Raw genomic sequence first — 23,706 nt, 5'->3', positions numbered from 1 at the left:
AGTTATCAGAAGTCAAACAGAAACCAGACAACAAAATGTAGAAAAAATAATTTTATTTTCTGTTTTGTGATTACAATATGTCAGATTTGAAATGTGTATCCTGCTGAGCTGGTGTTAGATAGCGAGCCTGAGCTAGAACCTAACAGAGAGAGAAAAAGTCTTTTTTGTTTGTTTACACCACAGTGCCAGCGTGGGTAGGAGAGGGCAAGGGGGGTGGGGTGGGTAAAGAGGTTATAAAATAAACTCGTTAGAACGTTTGAAAAAAACACCCAATTGGGCAGGAAAATCAAATAAAAAAATTTTTCCCTGGATTGGGCAGCACTAGAGCAGAACAGAATTGTGTAACGTGTGAAGAATCATTCCCCATTCCCCTTCTTCTTTGTATTCTGTTCTAGTGGAGCTCGATTGCTTTTGAATGTAGCTGAAAGGGAATACTGGGTTCCACCTCTGTGTGGGAGGTGCTCAAAACTATAAGTATTCACACTTTTGCAAGTCCAGTTCACAGGAACAGATTGATCACAATACATACAGATTCCTGAGAGGATTAACAGAAAGAATTAATTGCCAGAGAATGTGGTGAAATCAGTTAGCTTAGTGGGGTTTTTAAAAGGTTTGGATAATTTCCTAAAAGAGAAGTCCAAAGGCCATTATTAAGATGGCTTGGGGAAATCCACTGCTTGTTCCTAGAATAAGTTGCATAAAATCTGTTTTACTACTTGGGGACCTGGGTTGACCACAGTTGGAAATAGGATACTGGGTCTGATGGATCTTTGGTCTGTCCCAGTATGGCAATTCTTATGTTCTTAATCAAAAGTTTCTTTGAAACTGTTCAGTATCAGTTTGCCTTTCAAGATGGGCTCTGCTGGTTAAATATTTCTTACCATAGATGCAGAGAAATATGAGTATATTTGTGGCCTTAGCATGTGATTTGGTTGTAATTTATAATTCATTTTAATTTTAATGAAATAGGTAAAGAAATTGCCATCATGCTTTATTTATGAGCAGATATTAGTCCCATCCTTAATTTTACAACTCCCCTTCCACTGCACTTGATAAACTTGAAATGTTTCACTGGCAAATAATGCTTGGGTTCCACTGTTTTTTCTAAGACTTTTACGGTTTTCTGTTAACATTCTAGCAGAATCCAGTCCATGTTTTCATGCAGAATTCTTTGGGTGGCAGTTAGGAATTAAAGACTGCACTTAATTTCTCAATATCTTATGTCTATGTGATTAAATTTCTCAAATGACTGCATTTACAAGAAAAGAATACTAAAGATTTCATGACTGATGATAAACTGTTTGAAGGATTTACTAAGCCTCCAGAGAACACTGATCCTTGCACAGGAGTTTAAATTTTTCAAATGTCTCTTCATAATAGCCTGGAGGGATAGGGTCCCCCCCCCCCTTTAAATGCTGTAAGTTCATCTCAGGATGGACAAAACTTTACTCAGCGCTGGGTTCCTTTTTTGGTATATGACTATGAAACAGAAACCATCCATCTGTGGGACTTAGTGAAGCCTAATCATAATTTTTATATACGTGTGGTGTCGGTGTTACTGACTGAAAATACAGGCTTCCTAGTGATCCTTAGGTTCTATGTATTGATCAATGAGCCCTTTAACTAATTAGGAATTTGAGTAACCATGAGTAGTAGCTAAGCTGATGTTGAAAAGGCGCTCTCTTTGGGGTTCAAGTGTAGCGTACTGAAGCGCTTGATCTAGTGGTGTTACCTGGTTATGTTGTCCTTACACCCTTCAGTGGTGGTCAAGATGGCAATGTACAGAACTTTGGGAGGATTCTGTCCAGCACTGACATCACACCTAAGGTGAGGGGGGGGGGGCGGCGGCGGTATTATTCAGTGATCCCAGCTCCCAGTACTATCCTGACATATAACTGCGGAACAGTGAAGGATAGTGGGAAGGGGAAGGAGTCTGTGCTTTTTAAAGAGTGGAAAAGTAAACACTTAAGGACCCTTTTACTAAAGTGTGTGAAAATCTTGGCTTAACATCTTGTCTGGTTTTAAGAAAGGTTTGGACAATTTCCTGGAGGAAAAGTTCATAGTCTGAGAGAGACATGGGGGAAAGCCACTGCTTGTCATGGATCGGTAGCATGGAATGTTGCTACTATTTGGGTTTTGCCATGTACTAGGGACCTGGATTGGCCACCATGAGGATGGGCTCCTGGGCCGATAGATCATTGGTCCGACCCAGTAAGGCTAGTCTTATGTTCTTATATAACATGCTTAACACGGAGTTTCCAGTGTGTTAAGCCCAGATTTAATAAGTAGTATGGCCCAGATTCTGCAAAATGCCGTCCCGATTTTAGGCAGCTGTAAGCGTCCTACATCTGTCTAATCAACCAATCGGGATGCACGTTTAAAAAAAAAAAATGCTCCCCAGGCAGGCCGCCTATATTGAAGGTGCCTCTGGGAGCCCGCAAGACGCCTAAGCTCACCTAAGGGCCTTAGGTGAACCTAGGCGGCCCTAGGCGTCTCCCTAGTAGAGGAAGAGATGCTTAAAATGTAGGCCAGCAAAATGCTGGCCTACATTGTAAGTAGACAAAGCCGCTATACTTATCGCGGCAAGGGATCTCTCTACCGCAATAAGTATAGCGGCCGTAGCTGCCTGTCCGATCACCGGCAGGAGGGTGCCGAACCCCTCTTGCCGGAACGCCGGCCCCCAAACTCGCAATCGCCGGCAGGAGGGTGCCCAACCCCTCCTGCCGGAACGCCGCCCCCCCAAACTCACAATTGCCAGCAGGAGGGTGCCCAACCCCCTCCTGCCGGAAAGCCGGACCCCCTCCGGACCCCCCATGCTATCGACCTCTCCCCCATGACTCCCCTAACCTCCCCCCCAACTAACCTTTAAATGTTGGTCAGCTGGATGGATCTTGCTGCCGTCCAGCCAACAGGACAGCCTCGTCTAAATGAGACGGGCCCGCACCTTCCCGGCCCATACCCGCTAAGTCTAAGGCCTTAGGCATAGCGGGTCCGCCCATCCCCACTAACCCTAAGGTGTGATTGGCCCAGGCTCGTAGGGATGGGCCGGGAAGGGGCGGGCCCGTCTCATTTAGACGAGGCGGTCCTGTCGGCTGGACAGCAACAAGATCCATCCAGCCGACCAACATTTAAAGGTTAGTTGGGGGGGAGGTTAGTTGGGGGGAAGGTTAGGGGAGTCATGGGGGAGGAGGTCGTTAGCATGGGGGGTCCGGAGAGGGTCCGGCTTTCCAGCAGGAGGGGTTGGGCACCCTGCCGGCGATTGGGAGTTTCGGGGGACGGTGTTCCGGCAGGAAGGGTTCGGCACCCTCCTGCCGGCGATCGGACAGGCAGCCGCTATACTTATTCCTTGCCGCGATAAGTGTAGCGGCTGCGTCTACTCTAACCCGCGTCTGTAACATGGACGCCGGTTACAGAATCGGGGTTAGTGTAGGCCCAATTGTGTACAGGACACCTCTCCCGGGCGTCCTATACAGAATCAGGGCCTATGTGTGCATATGTTTTGGGGGGTGGGAGGTTTCCTCTTTCTCTCGCAAGATAAAGATAAAATAATTCATTTTGCAGGTCTAGCACTCATTTTGCCGTTAACACGAGACTTACAAAAAAATTTACATGGAAGCACTTGCCACTTCTTATTTAGAAGGCACTAAGTACTCATGTTGCCTAATGCAAGCTGGATAATATTTCTGAGCTCATTCCCCTCCCGTGATGCACTTCCTCCCCAAAATATTTTAAAAAATTAACATACGATTAGCATGTGTAAACTGTCAAAATATTATAAACGCTTGCAGTAAGCCTTTTTTTTCACAACCTAAATGCATTTTATAGTTCAACACCCTTTAGTAATAGAGCTCCTTATTTTGACTTGGATCCTATAATCCAGCTATATGATTTGCTCATGAGCTTAGCACAGGACAATATTGGCCTAATTTTACAATAGAACACCTATGTAAGCAGCCTAAAAAAGGCACCTATCGTAAGCCTGATTATAAAGAAAGGATGCCCACTCTCTCCTACCGGCACCAATCCCAGAACACATGGTCCCCCCTAAATACCTTTATAAGCAAGGCCAGCCGGAGTGAAACCTATCTCCTCCCTCCAGCCGGCAGTCCCGCCTCTTCAGAATGGCAGGCCTTTCCCTTCCCGGTGTATCCTGGGATGTACCTGGGAGGGGCATAAGGTCCTGTTTGGCCCAGGCACCTAAGGCCCCTCCCACTGGAAGGGCTTTAGGCACCTGGGCCAACCAGAGTCTTAGGCTCTTAGGCCTCCTTCCCAGTGCATTCTGTGATGCACTGGGAGTGGCCAAAGACTCCAGTTGGCCAGATACCTAAAGCTACTCTTGTGGGCATGACCTTAGAGATCTGACCAATTGGAGCCTTAGGCCACTCCCAGTGCATCCCAGAATGCACTGGAAAAGAGGCCTCAGACTCTGATAGGCCCAGGTTCCTAAAGTCTCTCCTGTGGCAGGGGCCTTATGCACCTGGGCCAATCAGGGCCTTAGGTCCCTCCCTGGTGCATCCCAGGATGCACCAGGAAGGGAAAGGCCCGCCGTTCTGAAGAGGCGGGTCTGCCAGCCGGAGGGAGTAAACCCTCCATCCAGCCTTTGCTTATAATGGTCCAGGTGGGCATGTGTTCAGGGAGGGGTGCCAGCAGGAGGGAGTGGGTATCCTTTCTCCTGAAGTTGGGGGGTGCAGGCAGGAGGGACTGGGCATCCTTCATGCTTGGAAATGTTGTGGGGTTGCCAGCAGGAGGGAGTGGGCATCCCTCCTGCCAGAGATGTTGAGGCGGGGGTGCCGGAAGGAGGAAGTGGACATCCCTTCTGCTGGAGATGTTGGGGGGTTGCCGGCAGGAGGGAGTGGGTATCTTTTCTCCTGATATTTGGGGGTGCCGGCAGGAGAGAGTTGGCATCCTTCATGCTTGGGATGTTGGGGGGGGTTGCCGGCTGGCAGGAGGGAGTGGGCATCCCTCCTGCCAGCCAATTTACCGGGTGGGGGGAGGTTGGGGGTTCCCTGCTGCTCATATAATCACGGGAGGGAGATTCCGTTGCCCTGATCAGCTCAGCATCAATGCAATTCTTTAAACGGTTCCTGTGTCATAGACGCCAGTTAGAGAATCGGGGTGGCTAGGCGAGTTTAGTTGTCTGTCCTAATGGATAAATGTGATTCTGTATAGGATACTCGTGTACGATTCTCAAAAGCCGCTTAGGCGGCTGCTGAGACTGGGTGTTCTATACAGAATCGGGCCCTATATGTGTACTTAAAGGCACTGTCCTGATCAGTTATTACGATGTATGATTGTGTTGAGGGAGGTTGCCTGCTATAATTAAAGCTAAATGCTCCATTTTACATATATAAGAAGTCCATATATATTGCTCAATGAAAATACAAAAAGAGAATTAAAGGATATCTTTAAGGATTATAAGAGAATTAAAAAAGAGTAAATTGGATTTGTGACAGTTGGGAGCTGTGCTGGTGCCATTTTGAAATTATAGGCGTGCTTACTATTGGATGATCCAGCCAATCCTGAGAATGAACCTAGGGGTTTTATGATAATCATATTAAAGTTATCTTTTATAAACTAAGCACCTAGAACAGGGGTGTCAAAGTCCCTCCTCGCGGGCCGGAATCCAGTCGGGTTTTCTGGATTTCCCCAATGAATATGCATTGAAAGCAGTGCATGCAAATAGATCTCATGCAGATTCATTGGGGAAATCCTGAAAACCCGACTGGATTCTGGCCCTCGAGGACCGACTTTGACACCTGTGACCTAGAACTACATATGTGCATGTACTCATATAGGCCTGTAAGTTCAATATTTATAAATATATGCTACCTTGTCACTGGATATTATGGGCTTTACTATGGAATAATTTTTTAAAGTCCTTTTCCTTATGTAAAAGAGCCTTTTTTTTTTTTTTTTTACACCTTTATTTAAAAAGTACTGTATGTGCATACTAAATCTGATCACCTGGTATTGCTTTTCTGGGTAGCCAGGATATCTTTATTATTGCATCCCCAGCTCTGACATGAGGGATGTGATCTGGTTCTGTGAATCAAATTTGCCTCTCCACTGGTCCATTAGGCCAACCTTAGATACATTTTAAACCAGAAAACCAAGCAGGGATAACCTGAAAGTCATAGCTGCCTCTTATGCTAAAATGAAATCTTGGGATTAATTGTGGCTTGTATAGATGCCGTCTTTTTTTTTTTTCTCTCTCTTTGTTTGCTGCATTTGTTTATATGTCCCACTGTATCCATATAAAAGTGTGCTTGATTTTTTTTTTGAGCATCTGCTTCCTGGCAATAATTATGTACATTACCCATCTGCATAAATTTAATTTTACTGATTTGTACAGTGAGGGAAGGAGGCAAGAGCTGAAGAAGAGAACATGGTACTGTAGGACATGTTTATTTCAAAAAGAGGTAGGCAAAGATATCCACACTCGTACACCACTGTTGACTTTGCACTATTGTAATGATGCCACAATTGTTTAACAATTTATAAAATTTGATAAATATTAATGTTACACCAAATGTTACTGGAACGTCGTGAAGTACTGGACTTGTCAACTAAAGCTGGACGTTTATACACTCAGTGCTGGTACCCTTTTAGCTTGACTTTTACACCTTATGTTCAAAACCAACTTTGGGGTACTTAATTGATTTTTCTTTTTTCCCCTTTTGCTTTATCTTTCTTGCTTTGTTACCGCTGCTGCCAGGGTGGGTGGGAGGGGGGTTGGTTGGTTGGGTGGGTGGGGATTGGCTTTGTGTGCTATTTGAAAATTGTGACATGTTTTGTTCATTGCTATGTTTATACTTTAATAAAAAAGGATTTAAACATAAAATTTGATAAAAACAATTTGATCAGTTTCTAAGAGAGGAGAAAGAGGACCTTGGTTCCCAGTCAGTTTTGCTAGCAAAACAAAGGCCTCCACTGAGTGAAGTTAGTTTTAATCTTCTAAGTATAGTCGTATGCGTCTGTATATGGCCTTTTGGTTGAGGATGGGCTGGGGAGGGCTTCAATGGCTGGGAGAGTGTAAATGGGCTGGAGTGAGCTTTGACGGAGACTTCAGCAGTTGGAACCTAAGCAAAATCATTGGTATGTCACTGCAAGGCATGTGCCACAGCAGATGACTTGGGGAAGTCAGGTAAGATTGATGAATAGGCCTTTCACTGATGATGATGTAATTGTATATTGTCCAGATAATATTCAGCCCAAGGCAGTCAGCAGTTTTAAAACTACTGACAGCCATAGACCGAATTAGATCCAGATATTTAATGCCAAGTGTTCTGGTCATCTGTAGCCCTAGAAGTTATGTGGATGCTGGCTGACATTCATGCTGGAATCCACATATCCTAACTGTCCCATATTTGTCCAACTTTTTGTGCGGGCCGGTGTAAATATGGTCAGTGCCCACTAGTGCTGCCTGATTCAGGAAAAAAAATTTTGATTCGATTCAGCCCATTGAATTGGTTTTTCGATTTGATTCGATTTTCCTGCCCAATTGGGTGTTTTTTTCAAACATCCTGGTGGGTTTATTTTATACCTTCTTCACCCCCTTTGGGTTCTCCTAACCATACTGGCGCTGTGGTGTAAACAAAATTTAAAAAAAAAGGACTTTTCCTCTCTCTGTTAAATCCTAGCTCACGTTTGCAGTCTTAACACCAGCTCTGGCAGGATACATTTCAAATCTGACATATTGTAATCACAAATCAGAAAATAAAATTATTTTTTCTACCTTTTGTTGCCTGGTCAATATTCAAGTTTCAGGTTTCAAATTTTATTGGGATTTGTTATCTATGCAATATCATATATTTCAATGCGTATAACAATTGTTTTTAAAATAACAATTAACAAATTGGGGAGGACAAAACAAGATAATCTTGTCGGTCCCAGGCTCTGGTTGTCTTTTGATAACTTGCTTGCCAGGGTCTCCTTCTTTCTTCTTTTTCTGTGCTAACCATCCATCTGCCATTTCTGTCCTCCTCTTCAGTTTCCCTTCCCTCCCCCGGAGGTTTGGCATCTTTCCTTTTTTTCGTCTCCATCCACAGATCCACCTTTTCTCAACTACCCTTTCATCGAGCATCTCTTCCTCCTTCCCCACCACCCCAGGGTCTACCATCTCTCCCTTTCCTTTCCCAACTACCCTCCTATCCAGTATCTCTATCCACCCCCCACACCATCTCTTGTGTCCAACTTCTCTCCCTTTCTGTTCCTTCCCTCCCTAAATCCCATTATCCATCATCTCCTCTATTTTTAGACCCATTATATCTTCCCCCCCAAAGTCCGGCATATGCATGTCTCTTTGAACCCCCCCTTCCTTCCCTCCCTCCCTCCCTCTGTGTACTTCTACACCAGGGCGCCCCTCCTCTGAAGGTCTGTCCCCCCCTGAAGGCCTGTGCCACCATCCCTGAAGGCGTGTCCCCCATTGAAGGCCTGTCTCCCTCCCTTGAAGGCCCGCATCCCACCCCTGAAGACCTGCTTGCCTGTCCCTCCTGAAGGCCTGTTCCCCCCCTGAAGGCCTGTCCCACCCCCCTTGAAGGCCTTTCTCCCCCCCTTTGAAGGGTTGCCTGCCTGCCCCCCTGAAGGCCTGTCTCCCCCCCTTGAAGGCCTGTCCCCCCTGAAGGCCTGCCTGCCTGACCCCCCTGAAGGCTTGCCCCACCCCCACCCCACCCCACCCCAAAGGACTGCTCACCCCTCCCCTTCCCCCCCTCCCGGAAGGCCTGCATGTTCCCCCTGGCCTCCCACTGGTATCTGGCTTCCCCCTGGCCTCCCCGCACTGTTTACCTTTGAAGACCAGCCTGAAAACAAGATTGCAGTTATAGCGTCTTTCCAAACTGCTTCGGAGCTGTTTCCTCCGCAGCGGTCCCGCCCCTCTTCTGACATCAGAGGAGGGGCGGGACCGCTGCGGAGGAAACAGCTCCGACGCAGTTTGGAAAGACACTATAACCGCAATCTTGTTTGCAGGCTGGTCTTCAAAGGTAAGCAGTGCGGGGAGACCAGGGGGGGAATCCGGACGTCAGGGAAGAGAAACCGGACACCAGGAGGGAGGAAGCCGGACAGCAGCACTTCCCAACTGACCCTCCCCCCCTCACCCTCTAAAGCAGGTGCGGCAGCAGCTGGCCAGCAAGAGCAGCACTGCCGCTCCTGCTTTAGAGGGGGGAGGGTCAGCCGAATCGGGAAGCCAAGTTTTTGGGGGTTTTGAATCGATTTGAATCGAGCAGCACTAGTGCCCACATATCTGCCAGCTCTGCTGCAACTCTGCCCGAGGACTACCTGGACAGTTCTGTGACAGCCAGAGGGAGATATTTAGCCTCACTACCTAAGTTCCATTGACTTGTGTTCAAGTCCTATCGACTTGATGAACATCATCAAGTTTTTGCTTAAGAATACAGAAGCAGATTGCCAGTCTTTCTTTGATGTTGTTGCATCAAATACGATCCTTTGCCTCCAGCACTGCCCATCTGCTGCTGCCCAAATGGGTGGTACATCGGTAGTGTGAAATTATTTTACATTTTATTACTTAAATTTTTAGCATTGTAAACCGACCAGATACACATTGATGGTCGGTATATCAAACTATAAATAAACTTGGAAACTTATCTGAAACTCGTCCGTCTTAGGAGGCCCTGCTGGTAGTGAACCGACGACATAGCTTTCAACTTCACAGACACGCACAAACCCCAGTGACACGATAATCCCACGCACCATGTCTGGAGACTGCCTAATTATCTCCCCCTTTTACAAAACCGTAGCGTGGTTTTTTAGCGCTGGCCGCGGCAGTAACAGCTCAGACGCTCATAGAATTTCTATGAGCGTCAGAGCTGTTTCTGTCGTGGCTGGTGCAAAAAAATTGCACTACATTTTGTAAAAGGGGGTATGTGCTGCTAAATACCCCCCTACTCAACTGTATATTGGGGTTTATACAGGCTAGTCTGCCTGCCCCTTTAAATTCTACACCTTTGTTTTTAGTATACACATTACTTTGAGATTTTCTGTTAGACAAATAAGGAATTAAAATTTAATAAATATTGGAAATTCTAAAGGTTGTTCTTAACAAGAAAGGGGTCCTTTTGCTAAGCTGCACTAATGAATTAGTGTGCATTAAATGCCATGCAACCTATAGGTATATAATGGGCTGCACCTTAGTAAAAGAACACCAAAGTGACTTAGGGTCTCATTTTCAAAGCACTTAACATAGTTTCATAGTAAATGATGGCAGATAAAGACCCGAATGGTCCATCTAGTCTACCCAACCATACATGCTCCATAAATTAATCATTTAAATGGCCCTTTTTTTAAAGGTATTTCTGGGCCAGAAACCCAGAGCCCTGCCCAGTAGTGTGCTTAGGTTCTATCTACTGGAGTCAAAGCTCAGTTCAGCCCATCTTAACCATCCCAGCCCTCGAAGCCCTCCCCAGCCCGTCCTCAACTGAATGTCCATATCCGGGATACAGAGCATGCAAGTCTGTCCAGTATTGACCTTAGTTTCTTCAATATATACCCATTATTTTCTGATTAGAGATCATCTGTGTTTATCCCACGCTTGTTTGAACTCTGTCACCGTTTTCCTCTCCAAGCATCAATCACCCTCTCCGTAAAGAAGAATTTCCTAATATTACTCTTGAGTCTACCACCCCTCAACCTCAAATTATGCTTGATCATCTTAGATTTGTTCTAAGGTTTGTTTGGGAGGGGGATTTGCCACCTGTGTTTTTATTTCCTATTTTAATTCAAAATGTTGCCTAGAGAACATGGGGATTGTATTCTTTAATCCCAAAATATATCTGATTAAGGTGGTAATATGATATAACAGCAGTGCCTACATTTTAATGATATTCTGCATGTCTTATATTGATCATACAAAAAAGCAGGGTTTAGGAAACTGGACTTCTCAGTTGCAATAAGGATGCAATGGATAGAACACAGCTGGAATTACAAAGCCATTTTGTAATTCATTAAACCTTTTCTGTTTGAGTTACACTTTCAACTGGTTAATTTAAACCTGAAAGTTAGATTTCTGGAAAAGAAAAGTTGATTCTTTTTGCCAGTATTTGCAAGGATTATTCATTTTGTTGTGGAAGAATTCTGCACTGACATCCTACCCCATATTGCAAATTATTTTTGTTATATGAGTAGCTTTTGAAACAAAGCACAGATTTTTTTACCATGCCCTCTACCTAATTTAATGCTCATTATGCGTTCCAGAGAATAGGCCTTCTTGCCGAGTTCCCGAAAGGACATATGATGATGATGCAGAAACTGTCAAGGGAGGTGGAGGCAACCAGGCTAGCAAAGTATGAAATTCATTTTTTGGCAGTTAAAATTGAGCTGGGAGACTTCGGGGTCACTGCAACATAGGAGTGCAGATGGTAGTAACACAGATCTTGCAATATGGGACAGCCATCTGTGCCAAGCAGAGTAACAGCCTGCTCGGTCTCCGTTTTATCGAACAACAGATATATACCATAGCTACTCACTGCAGCTGCCTATGAACACCATCTGTGCCTAACAGTGAATGGCAAAGTAGAATATAGAAATGAAAACAAATGTGCAATCGTACCTCTTGCCGAAAGGATGCTGAAGGAGCGCAGGTCTGCTAGTGTGTTACAGCCCAACCTCTTGCACTGGAGAGGTAAGGTGGAGCTGTTTTGCCATTGGTTAGAGAATCAAGCAGCTGGCCGTCTCTCCCCTATATCCTTCGGCATCTGTAGCCTCCACCCATGGGAGGAAATCATTCAGCAATATGCATGCTATTGTCTGCATTGTGAGGAGATGCAAAAGCTAACCTCCCCCACCTGCCAGTGTCGGTACAGTGAGCTTAGGTAATAGAGTGGTTATTGTAGAAGGCCCTTGCTTTTGAAGGGTATGTTACATAGAAAGCGTGAACAGAAGTGTTGCATTTCTAGCTAGCTTCAGATTACCTAGGTACCAGGAGTCCAGTGCAGTAATTGTTCGTTTGGGAAGAGAAAAGATGTATGATACTGGCCTGCTACAGAATATTGACATTTTTGGACCTTTTCTATTTTGCAGAGTTACTCTAGACTACGTATGGTCTTTCAGATTAACTTTCCCCACCTCACTCTCCTTTTATTCATTGGGTCTGTCCAGCCCAGCATTATTGTCACTGTAGTTATAACGTGATATGGCTGTTCTCATAAAATTACCCCCTAAGGGCCCCTTTTACAGAGCTGCAGTGGCGATTCCCGCGTGGCAGGTCCTATGGGCTGCGTTACATTTGCCGCACCGGGATTCACTATCAAGACTTTATAAAAGGGTCCCTAAGTCACTATTTATAAAGCATTTTCAATTTGTAAAGCATGTTTTGCTCATGAAAAATGGATATTACCAAGTTGTGCAGCTGAATATACACATGCAGATACTCTATACTGCCTGGCCTACTATACTGGTGCCTTCCTCCAGGATGCCTAAACACGCCTAGACCTGCATAAGGCACACATGTACTCTTATTCAGATCTGAGGCCAATTCTATAACTGGGTGCCTCCATTTGGGTGCATGAACACAGCACGCGAAGCATCTATGTGTATAAATTCTGTGTTTGAATACTAGCAGAAATGCACATATGTTTAGGCATGCCCATAAATGGCTGTGCCGAAATGCAGCACTTAACCTACATACCTTGCATACAACTTAAAGAATACTGTGTGAGAGATGCACCTATATCCCGCCCATGCTATGCTGACGTGCACACACCCACCCTTCCATTTTTGTGCTAGGGCAATTATGCATGTACAGTATGCTATAGTGCAAATGGTGTGCACTGAATTTCTATCACTCATGTATTCAGTACGGGCCTGATTGTATAAATGGTTGCCACCACTCGGAGTGGTTATCAATCAACCACTAGGCGCCATTTATAGAATCTTGCCTAGGTGTGCTTAGGTATCATTTGGTGTCCTGGAGGTAGGCACCGGTATATTAGGCCTGGTTTTACTGGGCCTAATTTACCAGTGCCTAACTTGGACATTTAGTGAAGCCTAAGTCAACCATGGCTATTCTCTGCCCCTATCCACACCTACTTATCAGTTAGGCATCAAGCATCAGAAAACACTTTGCAGAATTTCACACCTAACTTTGAATCTGAATTTTAAATTATTCCGTTAATTTCAATGGTGCGGTCAATTACCATGCCATTTAAGCTAATTGATTTCATTTAGGCTGGGCACGGATTTTAGTTAAGTGTCAGGCAACTTCAATTACGGTGCCCAGTGCCACCTAACTAGGGCACCATTTATAGAATCTGGCCCTCTATGTGTATATATGTGCCAGTATTCTATAACAGATGTGCACATATGGTGCCTAGCTATAGGCACCCTGTTACATAATGAGAGGGTCCGACATAAGCATTACTTGGAACAGAGCTGCAATGCACATGCATGCTTTTATAAATTACGCATTACGGCCTGGATTCTGTATAGGATGCCTGTCTCGGGCGTCCTATACAAAATCGGGCCTGCACCCACCCAAAGTTAATCCGATTCTGTAACCGACGTCCATGTTGCAGATGCCGGTTACAGAATTGGGTTTAATATGCCCAACCCCCTCCCCGGACCCCCCCACGCACCCCCCCCCGAAGATCGCCTGCAGTAGGATGCCCAACTCCTCCTGCTGGACTCCCCAATGCACCCCCCCCCTAAGATCGCCATCAGGAAGGTAATCAACCCTTCATGCCGACAGAACCTGCTCCCCCCAACGATCGCCAGCAGGAAGGTGCTCAGCCCTTCCTGTCGACAGAACCTGACCCCCCCCTGACGATTGCGTATCCCCCAACGGCCCTCCCGAAGATCGTGACAGGAGGGTACCCAAACCCTTCTACCGAGCCCCCCAACGGCCCTCCCAAAGATCGTAGCAGGAGGGTACCTAACCCCTCCTGCCGGACCCCCCCAACAAACCCCCCCACCCCGGAACCCCCCCTTGGGCTTACCTGCAAGTTGGACTGGATGGCTCCTCGCACGTCCGGCCAGCAGGCCCGCCTCCGTCCAAATTAGCGGGCCCGCCCCTCCCCTGCCCAACCCACAGGATCCTAGGGCCTGATTGGCAAAAACGTATAAGGCCCCTCCTGTCCGGAACCCATATTGCCTTTAAAAAAAAGTGTGTGCATATATGTATGTATGTATATATATGTGTGTATCTAATATAATAAAACTCTAAGCACACATGTGCACTCTTATCTGCGTGCTTCTGTTTTCCCTGAGCTGTAGGTTCCTGCAGGTAGGAGTGTGCATACGCGCTTGGCTGTGGCCGGTTGACAGAGGCAGCAAACATGCGCAACTCCCCCCTCCCGCCCTCACTCACCCACCGCCAGAGAAACATCGCTATGGCTGCCCACATTGGACCACGAGGAGGTCATTGGGAGTGCTGGCGGCGGTCACGTGCACAGAATTGGCGCTCCAGACCTCCATCCAGGAAAAACAGCACTACCAGTAGAAGTTTATTTTTAAGATTAAAGGTGCTGCGGCGGCTCCTCTCACGAGCCGCACCTGTGTCGGAGAAGGCTTCCGACGCAGGCACCTTTAAACTTAAAAATAAACTTTTACCGGTAGTACCATTTTTCCTGCTGTGCCCTCTCTTTCAGTGAATGAAGCATTGCGGCAACAAATAGTTTTGATGAAGCAGCCAATCAGTGTGTCTAATCTGGAGGAGGGAGATCTCCTTGACCACAGTGAGTGCGATAGTAGGCCAGACCGGAAAGGAAGGGGGGGTTGGGGAAAATGCTGCTGCACAGGGACCTGGAGGGGAAGGTAAATACTGCTGCTGCTGATGCTCAGAGAAGTGGACAGGGAGGGAAATACTGCTGCTATTGCTGCACAGGGAAGTGGGGTCGGGGGAGGGAAATGCTGCTGCACAGGGAAATGGAGGGGGAGGGAATGCTGCTGCGGCTGCTGCACAGGGTAATTGGGGGGAGGGAAATGCTGTTACTGCTGCACAGGGAAGTTGGGTGGGGGAGGGAAATGCTGCTGCACAGGGAAATGGAGGGGGACGGAATGCTGCTGCTAGACAGGAAAGTGGGGTGGGGGGAAATGCTGCTGCACAGGGAAATGGAGGAGGAGGGAATGTTACATAGGGAGCAGGGAGAGAGACAGATAGATAGAAAGAAAGACAGACAGACAGCGGGAGGGAGGGAGACATAAAAAAAAGAAGAAAGACACAGGGGCAGGAAGAGGGACAGAAAGATAGACAGAGAAAGGGGGCCAGGGAGAGAGAAATATAGCAGGAGGTAGAGAGAAAGAAAGAAAGAAAGACAGACAGACATCTATTCTAGCACCCGTTAATGTAACGGGCTTAAAGACTAGTACTGTATATAAATGTGCAGTGGACTATGCAATGTGATTGTCTAATTTTATGCATGGTTAAATTGCACTATTAAACTGAAAGTGGGAACATGCCTAGCACATGTGCACGAAGGTTTTGGGATAAGCGCAGCTCTTGTGTGCAAGCCCAGACAAAAATGGAAGTGTCACCACACAGCGGTTGCCTGTACTTCTGCACTTAAATACATGTGCTTTTGTTTTCAGTTTTGTTTGGACACACACATGTTCGTTCCCTGCGTTCATTCTCTTGTGACCCTGGGCAAGTCGCTCAATCCTCCAGTGCCCACCGCTTTGAAAGCCAAAGCCACAAAAAGGTGGTATACAAGCCCTCATTCCCTAAAACTTACAATTTGTGGCCATCTGTATTGTGCACGTTAACACCCGTGTGTGAGCATTTGACACACAATAACATGCATGCACACCTGAGCGGCAGATAATACATAGGTGCAGCTTATGCAGATGCACTTTTATACAAAGGCAGGAAATCCATGGCTTACGGTTCTATACAGCTTATTTGTACAAAAATACAGTATTTAGGCCACTAAGTAGTTTAAGATTGGAAGGGCGCTAAAATAGAGGGGGATTCCTACCCTACTTCTGACTGAGCAGAAGTAAACTATTAGATTAAAAAAATTAAAGAACATGAAGCTGAAAAACTCAAGGGGGGGGTGTAATTTTATAACAGAGTACCTATAAAAATGTCCCATATTGTATATTAGCCAGGACCTCTGTAGTCAAAACGTTAAAATGAGTATGACGCAGCTTATATGTATGAAAAATACAGTGTGTTGAGAAAAGCTTTATCCCAGTGGTCTCAGGGCTGCATATGTTTCCCCCCAAAGTCCTCCATTGCGACTCTTTAAACAGTTGGCTAAAATGCTCTTCAAATCCTGTTGCTACTATTTGTATTTTTACCAGGTACTTGTGACCTGGATTGGCCACTGTGGAAACAGGATACTGGTCTAGATGGACAATTGGTCTGACCCAGTGTGGCTATTCTTATGTTCTTTTTTTGCCCACAATATCTTGCATACAGTCTCTTAAATGTGTTACTCAGGAGTTTCATTTATGGAATTGGTCAACGTTGACATTCCAAAATAGTGTTTTAGAAATATATTCTTAAAGTTTTGAATCAATATTAGTAATAATTTTTAATGTTTAATACCCAGTCTGAACAAGCAGGTCAAGGCAGTTTACAAAATTAGTAGTATGTGTAAGCTTGAAATCTTTTGTTTTCACACTGCGGTCCTTTACGTGAAAAATGTTGGACAGCAATGCTTTATCCTGATGCAGTAAGCAAATAGCATGCAAATTATTGCAGCGTTGTTTAGAGAGTAATGCTAACTGCACACAAAAACAAAGGTGAGCATGGCTGATGAAAGAGGGGGCTGATAAAGATGCTGGAGCCTTGGGCTAAAGTCATCTCAAGCTGTTGGATCGGTCTGCATGTGCCAGCCAAGTGGTTGGGCATGTCTGCTAGCTGATGCTGCAGTACTTTTAGGAGCTGGCAGCTGAGTACAGCTGCTTGGCTCCTTGTGCCTCTCTACTTTCAGTTTAACTTGATGGCACTGCAGTAGTGCAGGCTTTTCACTCAGCTTTTTGAGCCCATGTCCTGCACACAGCTTCTACGGAACAATTTATTTCCGACTGGCATTTTTATCCACGTATCTTTACCATAGGACTTCATAGGGACTCCTGAAGAAGATATTCTGTCGATAAACGAACCGTATTGGGTCTAGGGTCCAAAGCTTTTCAGCGGACTGCGTCCTAGAGGTTTTTATGTGGTTTGCCAAGTTTAAATATAATTTTAATATTAATAAAGTCCATCTCAGGAACATCATTTCTCCACATTGTTTCTTCTTGGATTTGTCTATGGAGATCATTGGGTCAATTCTCTTGTTTTCCTCCAGCAGTGGACCATTTCCAACTTGGACGTGGAGGTGGGGTTGGGGACCTGCTGAAAGTGTATCAGCAGAAATGATGGCCATTTTGGATACCACAAGTTTTTCTCTGCTGCAGCTTCTTTGCAGCAGAAAACTTCTCGGGCCCCTTTGGAGGGAGCGAGGGGAATACTCTTGCATCCCCTTCAGGCCCATTGGTAAGGGGAAGGGTTGATTATGGTCCGCCATTTTTACTTCAGAGCTTGACCCAATGTTCATATGTGCCCTGCAGTCATAGGCTGGGTCCCCTTTAGGTGGAGAGCTCCTTTATGAGGGCCAAGTGCTGCAAGGGGGAGGAGAATACATGGTGTTCAAACTCTCAGTTGAGTTGGAGATCACTTTAGAGAAGATGGGGGATCTTTAAGACTCTAGATTCCTCTTGAGTCTGATGCAAAGGTAGATTCTCGAGGAGGAGGAGGAAATGTCACACTTTAAATGGCTCTTCAGACAGGAAGAACTTTCCCATCTGATTCCACCTCGGAAGCCGTTAGCCTCATGAAGATCTCAGCGGCTGATCCATTTGAAGGTGACCTTTTTCTGGAGAGGCTGATGGGATTCCTGAAACACGTTTTGCACCACAAGGTGCTTTCTCGCATGATGCTGGTGAAGTGAGAAACCCCGAATGAGGCTTGGGTTTTGGATAGAAACATAGAATATGACGGCAGAAAAGGGCCATCGGCCCAACAACACTCAAGAACCCTCCCCCTTAAGCACTTCTTCGAAGTGAACCCACATGTTTATCCCATCTTTTCTTAAAATCGAGCACGTTGTTGGCCTCAACTACCTGAAATGGAAGATCATTCCAATGATCAACCACCCTTTCAGTGAAGAAATACCTCCTAATATCACCATGAAAATCTCCCACCCTTGATTTTTAACGGATGCCCTCTTGTTACCGTAGGTCCTGTAAGGAAAAAGATGTCTTCTTCCACCTCAATAAGGCCAGTAACATATTTGAACGTCTCTATCATGTCTCCCCTCTCTCTGCGTTCCTCGAGAGAGTATAGCTGCAACTTACCTAGACGTTCTTCATAGGAGAGATCCTTGAGCCCTGAGACCATCCTAGTGGCCATTCACTGAACCAACTCTATTCTCAGCTTATCCTTTTGATAATGTGGCCTCCAAAATTGAACACAATATTCCAGATGAGGTCTCACCATGGACCTGTACAACGGCATCACAACTTCAGGCTTTCGGCTGACAAAACTTCTTCGGATGCAACCCAGCATTTGTCTAGCTTTGGATGAAGCTTTCTCCACCTGATTGGCAGTCTTCATATCTTCACTAATGATTACTCCTAGGTCCCGTTCTGCCACAGTTCTTGTTAAGGTCTCACCATTTAGGGTGTAAGTTTTTTGCATGGGTTTCCACTGCCAAGCTGCATAATCTTACACTTTTTGGCATTAAAACTCAGTTGCCAAATTGCAGACCATTGTTCCAGTAAAAGTAGATCCTGTGTCATAGCGTCGGGCACGGTGCCTTTACCCACTACGTTGCACAGTTTAGCGTCATCAGCAAATAATGATGTTTTACCTTGAAGTCTCTGAGTCAGGTCCCGTACAAAGATATTAAATAGGATTGGACCCAAGACCAAGTCCTATGGCACTCCACTGATCACTTCTGACGTTTCGGAGGGAGTACCATTTACCACCACCCTTTGTAGTCTGCCGCTGAGCCAGTCTTTAACCCATGCAGTCAATGTTTCTCCTAGACCCAACGAACTCTTCTTGTTCAATAACCTACGGTGTGGGATACTATTAAAAGCCTTACTGAAGTCCAAATACACGATATCCAGGGACTCTCCCTTATCTAGCTTTTTCGTTACCCAGTCAAAGAAGCTGATTAGATTGGATTGGCAGGACCTTCCCTTTGTAAATCCATGCTGGTGGGGATCCCTCAGCCTCTCGTCGTTCAGAATCACATCTAATTTGTGTTTAATCAACGTTTCCATAAGTTTACACACTATTGATGTGAGACTTACCGGTCTGTAATTTGCAGTCTCCGATCTGCATCCCTTTTTGTGGAGCAGAATGACGTCAGCTGTTTTCAAGTCCAATGGGACTTTTCCCGTGCTTAGGGAAAAATTGAAGAGCGCAGCTAACGGCTCCGCCAGGACATCTCTTAGTTCCCTGAGCTCTTTGGGGTGCAGTTTATCTGGTCCCATGGCTTTGTTCACATTGAGCCTTGATAGCTCTTGGTAGACGCTACTGGCGGTAAATTAAAAATTCCGGAATGGGTCTTCTGAGCTCTCCCTTGTCTGCAGCTGTGGACCAGATCCCAGCTCCTCACAGGTTAAAAACTGAGCAGAAGTATTCATTGAGTAGTTCGGCTTTATCGTCCGATTCTACATAGTTACCGTCAGGTTTCCTTAGGCGCACTATCCCGTCTGTGTTCCTTTTTCTATTACTAACATACCTGAAAAAGGATTTATCCCCTTTTTTTAATATTCTTAATTAAATTTTCTTCCATCTGGTGTTTGGCATTTCTGACTGCTGTTTTAACAGTTCTAGATTTCACCAGATAGGCTTCTTTAGCTTCCAGTCGTTGTGATTGTTTGTAGGATGCAAATGCTCTTTTCTTCTGTTTTACGAGATTCGAAATCTCTACGGAGAACCACTGGGGTTTATTATTTCTCCGTCGTTTACTCACGGTTTTTATATAGAGGTTGGTTACTTCCTGTTGGGTCGATTTTAGAGCTGACCACAGTACTTCCACACTATCTGTCGTGTCCTGGTTTTGCAGTGCCTCATAGTCAAAATCTCTCATGCTCTTGAAGTTAGTGCCCTTAAAGTTAAGAACCTTTGTTGACATGTTTGACCTGGTGAATCCCTTCCTGAGGTGAAACCATACCATGTTGTGGTCACTGGAAGCCAGCGCATCACCTACCGAAACCTCTGTGACACTATCTCCATTGGTGAGTATCAGGTCCAGAATCACCCAATCCTTGGTGGCTCCAATACCATCTGTTTGAGTTGTGCTCCCTGCTGTTGCTGGTCGTAGCAGAAAGTTTGTTCCACTCTGCATCAGGCATATTGAAGTCCCCTAACAGCACAATGTCTCCACGCAGTGATGGACTCAATGTCTTCGATTAATTCTTTGTCTATGTTGTCCTGTTGTCTTGGAGGTCTGTATACAACACCAAGGTACAAGTATTTGTCATTTCCCCTGTTAAGGTTCACCCAGAGGGATTCCCCGGTATACTTGACATCTGTAATCCTGGTAACTTTGATGTCCTCCTTGATGTATAGTGCTACCCCTCCTCCGGTTTTGCCTTCTCTGTCTCGACGGAGCAAGTTATACCCTGGTATAGCCATATCCCATCCATGGGAATCCGAGAACCAGGTTTCAGATATTGCCACCATATCTAGGTTGGCATTCCTCATTTCCGTCTCCAATTCCAGAATTTTATTGCCTAAACTGCGGGCATTAACATACATAGCCCTCCATACTCCATGTTTGCCCGGTCTGCATGGAGATTTTCCCGTTTGAGTTAGTTTGCCCCCTACAGTGCAGTCTGCAACGTGAGTACTTACCTCAGATTAAAAAATGGAGTGGTTATTTACCTCACCAGGAAGGTTACTTACCACAGCAGGATGAGAATGGGTACCCTCCCCCAACCCACCTAGTTTAAAGCCCTTTGGAGCAGGTGAGCCAGCCGTCGTCCAAAGACATTCTTCCCTCTTCTGGTTAGGGATCAGATGGGCTCCCTGTAGTCCTTGAAGTGCCTCTCCGTGGTCCAGGAATCCGAAGTTCATCTCTGCACCATCCACTCAGCCACTCGTTGGTCCTCTGGATACGATCTTCCCTAGCTCTTCCCACACCTCTCACTGGAAGGATGGAAGAGAAGACCACCTTCACTCCCATCTGCTTCAGCTTCTCACCCAGAACTCCAAAGTCTTCAGGTATCTTCTCCAGGGTGTTTCTGGTGGTGTCATTCGTCCCAAAGTGGATGAGAATTCAAGGTTTCAAGGTTTATTAAATATTTGATAAATCGCTATATCTTTATACAAAGCGATGTACATTAAAATACAATTAATTAAGATAAAAACATACAATAAATATATAAACATTAGATATTGGACAAGACAAACAACAGTTGGGAGGAAAGGAAGGTCAAAGTTACATATCTTATAATAAGAAAGACATTTAAGGGTAAAACATTAAGGAGGTAGTATCGGGTAGTGGTCTTGGGGCCTGATCAGTCTACCTAAGCAGGTGGTCACATCCTGGCTCCTGGCAGACAACAAACCTCTCTAGATCCGATCTACATATTGGTCCCTCGGTGCCCTCGAGGAAATAGATAGGACATACCTAGAGTAAACCTCGGTACTTTTGGGTATTTTATAACAATATCTTTTTGCAAGGATGCCATTAGAGTTGGCGCTCAGTGTGTCTTATTGGTGCACCTAACTTGATGTGCAAAGTTGAAGAATTGCCCTGTTTGCTCCTCATATACCATTCAAGAGTTTGAGGAGGGGGTGGAGGTAGAGAATGAGAGAAGTTTTTGATGTTAGGTGAAAGGAGGCAAGACTGGAGCCAAGGCCAAAAGTAACTCGATCTCCTGTTACCAGAATTTGAGAGTTGTGCTTTCCATGTGCCTTGTTATAGTTAGGTAGTTGAATTGGTTTGTCTGCTATAGGAACACAAACATTAGAAATAGAATTAGAAACATAAAATTAATAATAAGCATTCCTTGGAAGTCCGTAAGTTTATTTATCTGAAATGTCTAGCTTTGTGTAGGTAGCCAGATGCATTTAAGCCATGATATTATTTACACAGATATAGTAGACTAGTTACTGGTAAGCATTAATCCCTGTTTGGCATGCCTTGATCATGTCCAGTGTACAAAATTAGTTTTGCCTAATCTGTCATGAGGAGAGCTATAATTTTGGCATGGGGAAAATCTGATTTGGTTTTTAAAAGGATTGTAGGAGTCCTGAGATGACGTGCACAATTTTTGGCAATTAATGTGCCATGACTGCAAAGCTTTAAAAAAAACAACACCCAATTGGGCAGGAAAATCAAATTGAAAAATCGATTCGAATCGAATCAGAATTTTTTTCCTGAATTGGGCAGCACTACTAGAGAGTTCTAGAACTACGCTACTACTTTATGCTAGTAATGTCATCAGAGGAATTCAGTGTCCTCTGCCTACATCTGCTGTTTAGGAATGGACTGATCTAGCAGGAATCATGGAAAGGAAATTAGCAGGTAATAATTTTTTCTTCTTGCACTAAACTTGGTGTAAACGCACACATGCGCTCGCAGAGCACAGTGTGAAGGTCTCTATAAACTGTAGCCTACAGAGTGTTGATAATTATAGCTGGGACTTTGTTCAATAATAATTCAGATTTTTAAAAAAATTTTTTTAAAGGTTTTATGTTTGTTGGTTTAAAACATGCTATATTGCTCTACCTGACATACAGGTCAAAGCAGATACAATAAAAAATTTTGAGAAAAGAATGTCATTATATAGATAAGACAGAATTAGTCATACCTTATGTAAGAAGAAGATAGAGAAGAGAAAATTTTAATTTAATCAGAATTCACACCCAATCTCTGGACCTAGCAATCAGTCACCAAAAGCCTGTTGAAAAAAGTATGATTTAAATCTGTCTTAAATTTGACAAGCAACTGTTTGGACTGCAAACCCAGGGGTAATTCATTCCATAACTTCAGAGCTAGAAAAAAGAATGCAGAATGTCCATTTGATTCAAATGAAACACAAGAAGGTGCATGGAGAATTAAATAATTCTTCAAACTCTTGTGAAACACACTGGAATCTTCATAACTTCATGACTGTATACCAAAATGAGAGAGTATTGCATAAGAAATTAAGATCACTAAACTATTTAAAAGTATAAAAATCACTTAAGAGAGTGTATTGGACCGATGATAGCTCACTTTGTAGTTATTAGTCTTGAAAAGTAAGTCGGGCTTATAACTGTGAGCGCTTGAGACCCCTATTACCTCTTGATATTACCTAAGTTGGGTTGGTGTAAGGATGGAGAATTAAACCATGATCATTAAGGTATCATAAGGTTAGAGAGGAGATATATAGGAAACATGTCATCGTATATTATAGTTTCTTTGATGTCACATTGGTGCTATCATACTTATTGTCAAAAGATAGTAATAGCAGTCATGTTCTCTACATGGTGTCCGGAGAAAAAACAGGACCCCCATCATTTTTCCAAATAACCCCAAAACAAATGTAGTGGTGTTAATTTTGTTTTTAATACTGTTATTGACAGGTGTTACTTCAAGATGCTATAAAAACTGGATGATCCCTGTTTTCAAAATGACAAAATTACGATGGTGTTTAGTGAAGAAGATAAAGTTGCAATTAAATTTTTCTGACATACTAAGGCATACGGCGCAAAGTGTTTGCTAAGGGAGTTTCCTAAAAGGTTGGATTAATATATTTTCAGAGTTC

The 23,706-nt window shown here is 44.7% G+C and overlaps 1 protein-coding gene across 2 annotated transcripts in view; it reads left to right on the top strand.

The window, feature by feature from the left end:
* GTF2E2 (general transcription factor IIE subunit 2) overlaps nt 1–23,706 on the top strand; it is a 139,501-nt gene that overhangs the window by 37,519 nt on the left and 78,276 nt on the right. The window lies entirely within an intron of this gene.

Source organism: Geotrypetes seraphini, chromosome 1 (genome assembly GCF_902459505.1).
Source record: "Geotrypetes seraphini chromosome 1, aGeoSer1.1, whole genome shotgun sequence".
NCBI classification, from domain to species: Eukaryota; Metazoa; Chordata; class Amphibia; order Gymnophiona; family Dermophiidae; genus Geotrypetes; species Geotrypetes seraphini.
This window is presented reverse-complemented; position numbering and strand designations above follow the sequence as displayed.